Genomic DNA, 9,046 nt, shown 5'->3' with positions numbered 1-9,046 from the left:
GTGATCCCCCTGTAGTTGGAACACATCCTCCGGTCCCCCTTCTTAAACAGAGGGACCACCACCCCAGTCTGCCAGTCCAGAGGCACTGTCCCCAGCCGCCACGGGATGTTGCAGAGGCGTGTCAACCAAGACAGCCCCACAACATCCAGAGACTTGAGGTACTCAGGGCAGATCTCATCCACCCCCTGTGCCTTGCCACTGAGGAGCTTCTCAACCTCCTCAGTGACCTCAGCTTGGGGGATCGATGAGTCCTCAACTGAGCCCTCTGCCTCTGCTTCCTCAGTGGAAGACATGTCGGTGGGGTTGAGGAGATCCTCGAAGTACTCCTTCCACCGTCCCCAGAATGTCCCCAGTCGAAGTCAGCAGATTCCCACTCCCACTGTAAACAGTGTGAGCAGGGCACTGCTTCCCCTTCCTGAGGCGCCAGACGGTTTGCCAGAATTTCTTCGAGGCCAACCGATAGTCCTTCTCCATGGCCTCACCGAACTCCTCCCAGACCCGAGTTTTTGCCTCCGCAACCACCCGGGCTGAAGCTCGCTTGGCCCTCCGGTACCTATCAGCTGCCTCCGGAGTCCCCTGAGCCAACCAGGTTCGATAGGACTCCTTCTTCAGCTTGACGGCATCCCTTACTTCCAGTGTCCACCCCCGGGTTCGGGGATTGCCGCCACGACAGGCACCGGAGACCTTACCGCCAAAGCTCCGCGTGGCCGCGTCGAACATGGTCCACTCAGACTCAATGTCTCCAACCTCCCTCGGGATCTGGTTGAAGCTCTTCCGTGGGAGTTGAAGATCTCTCTGACCGGAGACTCTGCCAAACGTTCCCAGCGGACCCTCACAGTACGTTTGGGTCTGCCAAGTCTGTCCAACTTCCTCCCCGGCCACCGGATCCAACTTCACCACCTGGTGGTGGTCAGTTGACAGCTCCGCCCCATCTTTACCCGAGGGTCCAAGACATACGGCCGGAGGTCAGATGAAACAACCACAAAGTCGATCATCGACCTCCGACCTAGGGTGTCCTGATGCCATGTGTACTGATGGACACCCTTATGCTTGAACATGGTGTTCGTTATGGACAAACTGTGACTAGCACAGAAGTCCAATAACAGAACACCACTCGGGTTCAGGTTAAGGGGGCCGTTCCTCCCAATCACACCCTCCAGGTGTCACTGTTGCTGCCCACGTGAGCGTTGAAGTCCCCCAGTAGAACGACGGAGTCCCCGGTCGGAGCACTTTCCATCAGCCCTCCCAGAGACTCCAAGAAGGTCGGGTACTCTACACTGCCATTTGGCCCGTAAGCACAAATAACAGTGAGAGACCTCTCCCCGACCCGAAGGCGCTGGGAAACGACACACTCGTTCACCGGGGTGAACTCCAACACATGGCTGCTGAGCTGGGGGGCTATGAGCAAGCCCACACCAGCCCGCCGCCTCTCACCACGGGCAACTCCAGAGTAGTAAAGAGCCCAACCTCTTTCGAGGAGTTGGGTTCCAGAGCCCAAGCCGTGCGTGGAGGCGAGCCCAACTATATCTAGTCGGTATCTCTCAACCTCCTGCACCAGCTCAGGCTCCTTCCCCCCCAGCGAGGTGACATTCCATGTCCCCAGAAGCCAGATTCCGTGTCCAGGGATTGGGTCGCCGAGGCTCCCGCCTTCGACTGCCACCCAATCCACATTGCACCAGCCCTTTATGGTTACTCCTGCAGGTGGTGGGCCCACAGGAGATCGGCCCCACGTCGCTCCTTCAGGCTGAGCCCGGCCGGGCCCCATGGGGTAAGACCCGGTCACCAGGCGCTCACATACGAGCCCCAACCCTGGGCCTGGCTCCAGGGTGGGGCCCCGGTTGCGCCATACCGGGCGACGTCACGGACCTTGCTTTATTTTTCTTCATAAAGGGGTTTTGAACTGCTCTTTGTCTGGCCCATCACCCAGGACCTGTTTGCCTTGGGTGACCCAAAACGCCCCAGACAACATAGCTCCTAGGATCATTCAGGCACGCAAACCCCTCCACCACAATAATATAATAATAATAATATAATAATAAGGAGGGGATATATATATATATATATATATATATATATATATATACATATATTTATTTATATTAGATGGTGTGGACCATTCAGTACTTTGTAGAGCAGTAGAAGTAGTATTTTATAATAAATGCAAAATGATACTGGAAGTCAATGCAGTGTGGATAAGATTGAAGCGATGTGTTATCCTCTGGTTCTAGTTAGGACTGTTGCTGCTGCATTCTGATGGGAGCTTGCTTTTACACAACCTGGAACCTTCATATTGTAAGTCATTACAATAATCCTATCTAGAGGTAACAAAAGTATAAAGTACTTCTACAGTATGCCATCAGAATCAGAATCAGAATCAGATTTATTGGCCAAGTGTGTTGACACACACAAGGAATTTGGTTCCAGCAGTTTGTGACTCTCAAAGGTACAGACATAAATAACACAATACTATACAAGAAAACAATGCAGACGATGAGATACAATCTAGACAGAATGAGTATAAAATATGGATATAGAATGAATAAAATATATAAAATATGAATATGGACTATGAATGATCAGTAATGTACATAAAGTGTGGGAGTGCAAATAACAATATTGTGCAATATGTTTTTTGTGCAATATATAGCAGCAGTGAGGGGCATGGTGGCTTAGTGGTTAGCACGTTCGCTTCACACCTCCAGGGTTGGGGGTTCGATTCCCGCCTCCGCCTTGTGTGTGTGGAGTTTGCATGTTCTCCCCGTGCCTCGGGGGTTTCCTCCGGGTATGCCGGTTTCCTCCCCCGGTCCAAAGACATGCATGGTAGGTTGATTGGCATCTCTGGAAAATTGTCCGTAGTGTGTGATTGCGTGAGTGAATGAGAGTGTGTGTGCCCTGCGATGGGTTGGCACTCCGTCCAGGGTGTATCCTGCCTTGATGCCCGATGACGCCTGAGATAGGCACAGGCTCCCCGTGACCCGAGGTAGTTCGGATAAGCGGTAGAAAATGAATGAATATAGCAGCAGTAGTGTGTGTAATATATACAGATGATGTGATGACTGACAGTTCTGATAATGCAGTACTTATGATAAGAAGCAGTGAATATAATTATGGTGAGTTGTTGCTCAGGGTGATTGCCTGGGGAAAGAAACTGTTCTTGTGTCTGGCAGTTTTAGTAAGCAAAGTCCTGTAGTGCCTGCCAGAAGATAGGAGCTGAAAGAGGTTATATCCAGGGTGCGAAGGGTCAGTAGTGATTTTCCCTGCCCGGTTTCTGGTTCTTGTGTCGTACTGGAGAGTGGGCAGGGGGGCGCCAATTATTTCTTTCTGCTGTTCTAACCGTGCGTTGCAGTCTGTTTCTGTCCTGTTTTGTTGCTGCACCAAACCAGATGGTGATGGATGTGCACAGGACAGATTCTGCAGACAGATTGCAGTGTAGAACAGCATCAACAGCTCCTGTGGCAGACCATACTTCCTTAATTGACGTAGAAAGTACATCCTCTGCTGGGCCTTTTTGATGATGGAGTTTATGTTGGACTCCCATTTCAGGTCTTGGGAAATGGTAGTGCCCAGAAACTAGAAGGCCTCCACAGGTGACACCGGACTGTTGGATATTGTGAGGGGGAGTAGTGTTGAGGGGTCTTTCCTAAAGTCCACTATCAACTCCACAGTTTTGAGGGTGTTTAGCTCCAGACTGTTCTGACTGCACCATAGCACCAGCCGCTTTTTATAATGTCATTTAGTGACATTATATTTCTTATCTTAGCAATATTTCCTGAGATGAAAAAGGCTATCCTAGTGATATTATCTACATACGCTTCAAATGAAAAATTAATAATCACACCAACATCTTTCACTGCTGTATATGATAAAACAGAAAGGCCATCCAGTGTTACTTTGTAATCAGGAAGCATACTTCTGGTAAGTGTGTTCCTAAGAGAAGCATTTCTGTCTTGTCAGTATGGAGGATGTTAGTAAGCACCCACTGTCCTTCATACTGTATTCTTCAGTCTTATTAAGCTATCTCTCATCTGGCTTTGCTGAAACACATAACACTGTCATTAGCATATCAGTGGAAACGATAATACTATGTGTACAAATAGTTGTGCCAAAAGGTAGCATATACAATGAAAAAAGCAACTCTCCTAAAATAGAACCTTGTGGAAGAGAAACATTCACCATTAACATCTACAAACTGATAACGATCAGTCAAACAAGGCTGTTCCCTTAACTCCAACAACATTTTGAAGCAGAAGTTGCCATGAGGTCAATCAACTCAAGCAAAGAGACACAACCCTGATGCTGTTCATTTAACAGTACAGAAAACATGCAACAGTCAACGTGAATGATGGTCTGTTGCTGAAACTTGCTTTCTGGAAGGACCAGGCCTTCAGTCCTTAGTGTTGCCTGATGCCAGTGGCTGGCAGAGGGGTCTGAAATGGTGCAGGAGAAATTACTGTAGAAGTTTGGCAAGATTGCTGGTGTCTGCTAGGCTAAAAACTGACTCGCCTGCCAACTTCCAATGTTTGCTCTCTGGACAATACATTGAAATACATCCCACTCCAGTGGACCACACAGTGTGAGGTTGGAGATGGCTGTGTCTTTGTTTATACAGAGATGTGGCCAGAGTTCCAGATGTCACCATTCTGCTACTGTAGATGAGCTCACCTTGATTTGTGTTTAAAGAATTGCAGCTCTTTGCAACAAGGCTTGCGGCTTATGTGTTCTCTTCAACAAGAAATGATGAAAGAACTCTTGTTTCTAATTATTGCTCAACCGTGGTGGAGTTTGTGAATGTTAGATGCAGACCATTTTATTTAACACAGAAATTCACCAACTGTTTTCATTATCAGAGAGTATAAACCCCAAGCACAAATCCTCAGGAGGCACTTTCATAATCACCAGAGATTTCAACCACGTAAATCTCAAATTGATGCTCCTTAAATTCCATCAGCATGCGGTTATGCAACAAGAGGGGTGAACTTGCTGGATCTTGTTTACACAACCATTGCTGGCACATACAACTGTTCAAAACTCCACCTCCAGCTCAGCCACTCAGATCACATCTCTGTTTATTTAATTCCAGCATACAGACTGCTCATAAGATGCTTTAAACTGGTTCTGAAGCAAGCAAAACCTTCCCAGCAGTAGATACCTCTGCTGGTCAGGATAGTTTTGATTGCACTTACTGGCACAAGTTCAGGTATGGAAGTGAACAGCTACGGTGGCAAGTACCAGGAATTGGGTGAGCTGGATGGTGAAGTGTTCAAGGGAATATAGTGCAAATTCTACCTAAGGAAGGAACTGCAGAACATGCGTAGGAAGCAGCTGAGCTCCTGGTTTGCCCGATCTACTTTATCTAATTACCACAATTCTGGCTGATAACCGGATCTAAGGTTATCTTCATGCAGAAACTAGGAGTTAATTTTCACCTTACATCTGGTTATCAGCCAGAATTGTGGTAATTAGCTAAAGTAGATATTGAGGAGTACTTAATAGGCGGACTCCAGTCCGTGTGCAGACCCAAACAGGGTTAAATCTGGACCGACGCCCAAACCAAATTGCTATGCAATAAAATATGCAATCGTGCTCCCTGGTGGAGGCAAAAAACCAATGTGTTTAATCTGCCACGACACAGTAGCAATCATCAAAAGTGGTAATGTAAAACGTCACCATGAAACCAAGCGTGCATATTTTGAACAAAATTACCCTCAGAACACAGAGTTAAGGACAACAAAAATAAACCAGATGAAATCATCCTATGAAGCTACAAGCAGTGTAATAGTTAGATCAGCCACACGACAGGAGCGGGCAACAGAAGCCTCACTAAGAGTAGCATGAGTCCTGGGAAAATACAAGAAAGCCTTCTCTGATGCTGAAATAGTCAAGGAGTGTATGAGTGAAGTGGTGACTGCTCTCTATGAAGGGACTCAAAAGGATGAAATAATCAATAAAATAAACCAAATACCCTGTTCTGATTCTGCTGCAAGTGCCTCCGCCTGGCCATCACACCTTTTATGCCCAAGTTTAAATAACTGGTGGCACAATGAAGGTGTCATCTTTCACACTAAAAGACCTACCATGATGTTTTTTGTGTATAGGTCGAAGGTTCTGGGGATTTTTTTTGTTGGAGTTCTCTGTAATTTGACGATCACTTTTCCGGACCTCGGACTGAATGGAAATTTGGTAAGTGGACCTTTCAAGTTTATATTTGAGTACCCCTGCTCTAGAAGTAAATAGGGGCCTAAGGTCACTCATGGTGTCCTTGAGAATACCACAGTACCTAAAAACATTGGTGAAAAGTATCTCAGAGGTTTTGATGGCTGACAGGAGGTTTGGTAACAGAACCAAAAAATGGAACTAGAAAAGCTATTGACTACAAAAATAACAGTGTTACCATCAGATAAATAGAGATAGGTAAGGAATTCAAATGCTATGTGAGACTAGGGACATTCTGGTATAGGTAATGGAACAAGATTGATAGCAGGGAGATTATGGGGAACCTTGTGGTGCCTGAGATGACAACTTGTTGACAATGTATCTGGTCTATGTACTGTAGGTGATAAGTTTTTTGAATTCAATTCAATTCAAGTTTATTTGTATAGCGCTTTTTACAATGGACATTGTCACAAAGCAGCTTTACAGAACATAAACATAAGGAGAAGTATAAAGAATTAATATAATAAAAATTCAAGATATATACAGTTCACAGTGTGTATGTATGTATTATGTGTGTATGTGTATTTGTCCCCAATGAGCAAGTCTGAGGAGGCTCAGGCAACAGTGGCAAGGAAAAACTCCCTTAGATTGGTAAAGGAAGAAACCTTGAGAGGCACCCATCCTCATATGGGTGACACTAGATGGTGTGGTTACAAATATACAAGTATCACAGAGTCCAACTGGAGCCGGTAGATCTGTAGATGTCTCAGGGTTCTCACAGAGTCAGCCTTGTCTCAGTGGAGGTCCAAAAGTTTCAACGCACGGAAGACGATCATAGCATGGGTGTCTCAGCATGGGTAGAAGAAGAGAAGAGAAGAGCAGTGCAGAGGGATTAACATATCTGCTGTTCATAAGAATGTGCAAGTCTAGTGTGATAGTGCACAATATTTATGGGATGTATTATGTGTACGCCTGACTAAAGAGATGAGTTTTTAATCTACATTTAAACTGTGAAAGTGTGTCTGAGCCCCGAACACTATCAGGAAGACTATTCCAAAGTTTGGGAGCTAAATAGGAGAATGCTCTTCCGCCTTTAGTAGACTTAGATATTCTGGGGACTACCAGGAGTCCTGAGTTTTGTGATCTCAGAGAGCGTGAAGGATTGCAATGTGTTAGAAGACTAGTTAGATACATGGGAGCTAAACCATTAAGAGCCTTGTACGTAAGTAGCAGCAGTTTGTAATCAATTCTAAACTTAACAGGTAGCCAGTGTAGAGATGATAAAATTGGGGTTATATGGTCATACTTTCTTGTCCTAGTGAGAACTCTGGCAGCTGCATTTTGGACTAACTGTAGCCTATTTATTAAAGATGCAGGACAACCACCTAGTAATGCATTACAATAGTCCAGTCTAGAGGTCATGAAAGCATGAACTAGCTTCTCAGCATCAGATATAGACAGGATGTTTCTCAGCTTGGCAATATTTCTAAGGTGGAAGAAGGCTGTTTTTGTGGTTTGGGTGATATGATTTTCAAAAGACAAGTTACTGTCTAATATAACACCCAGGTCTTTCACTGTCGAGCTACTAGTAACAGTACATCCCTCTAATTGGAAATTAAGTTGTGAGAGTTTCTGTGTACTGGTTTTTGGGCCTATAAGTAGTATTTCTGTCTTATCAGAGTTTAACAACAGAAAGTTACAGCTCATCCAGTCTTTTATCTCTCTAAGGCATTGAGTTAATTTGGACAATTTAGTTATTTCATCTGGTTTTGATGAGATGTATAACTGTGTGTCGTCAGCATAGCAATGGAAGCTAATCCCATGTCTTCTAATAATGTTCCCTAATGGAAGCATGTATATCGAGAAAAGCAGAGGTCCTAGAACTGATCCTTGAGGGACCCCATAATTAACTGGTAATAAACTGGAGGATTCACCATTTAATTCTACAAAATGGTATCGATCAGACAGGTAGGATCTAAACCAACTTAAAGCCTGTCCATGAATACCTGTGTAATTTTGTAAGCGATCTAGGAGAATGTTGTGATCTATAGTGTCGAATGCAGCACTAAGGTCAAGTAGAACTAATAGTGACATACAGTCTTTGTCCGAAGCTAAGAACAAGTCATTTGTAACTTTAACAAGAGCAGTTTCTGTGCTATGATGGGGCCTGAAACCTGACTGAAACTCTTCGAGGATATTGTTCTCCTGTAAGAAGGAGCTCAGTTGAACAGACACAACCTTTTCTAGTATTTTAGACATAAACGGAAGGTGTGAAATCGGTCAGTAATTTGAAAGTCCATTAGAATCTAAATTAGGTTTCTTAATGAGTGGCCTAATAACTGCCAACTTGAAGGATTTAGGGACGTAACCTAAAGATAACGAGGAGTTAATAATATTAAGAAGAGGCTCACCGGCTTTATATAACACTTCTTTCAGTAGTTTAGTTGGAATGGGGTCTAGTGAACAAGTTGTTGATTTAGCTGTAGTAATAAGTTTAACTAACTCTTCCTGACCTGTACCTGTAAAGCAATGTAGTTGTGTGTTTAGAACCTTAGGTGAGACCGGGATGCTAGTTGCTCTCATATGTTGAGCGTCACCTATTTTATTCCTGATACTTTCGATTTTATCAGTGAAGAATCTCATAAAATCGTCACTACTGAACTGTAATGGAATTGTGTGTTCAGATTTTTGGTTTTTTGTTAGTCTAGCCACTGTGCTAAATAAAAACCTGGGATTGTTCTGGTTATTTTCTATGAGTTTGCTCAGGTGCTCAGCCCTGGCTGCTTTTAGAGCCTGTCTATAGCTGGACATACTTTCCTTATATGCAATTCTAAAAACCTCTAATTTAGTTTTTCTCCACTTTCGCTCGAGGTTACGGGTCTCTCTCTTTAGG

Source organism: Tachysurus vachellii, chromosome 13, assembly GCF_030014155.1.
Source record: "Tachysurus vachellii isolate PV-2020 chromosome 13, HZAU_Pvac_v1, whole genome shotgun sequence".
NCBI classification, from domain to species: domain Eukaryota; kingdom Metazoa; phylum Chordata; class Actinopteri; order Siluriformes; family Bagridae; genus Tachysurus; species Tachysurus vachellii.
The sequence above is the reverse complement of the archived record's forward strand: the minus strand, read 5'-3'. Positions refer to the sequence as shown.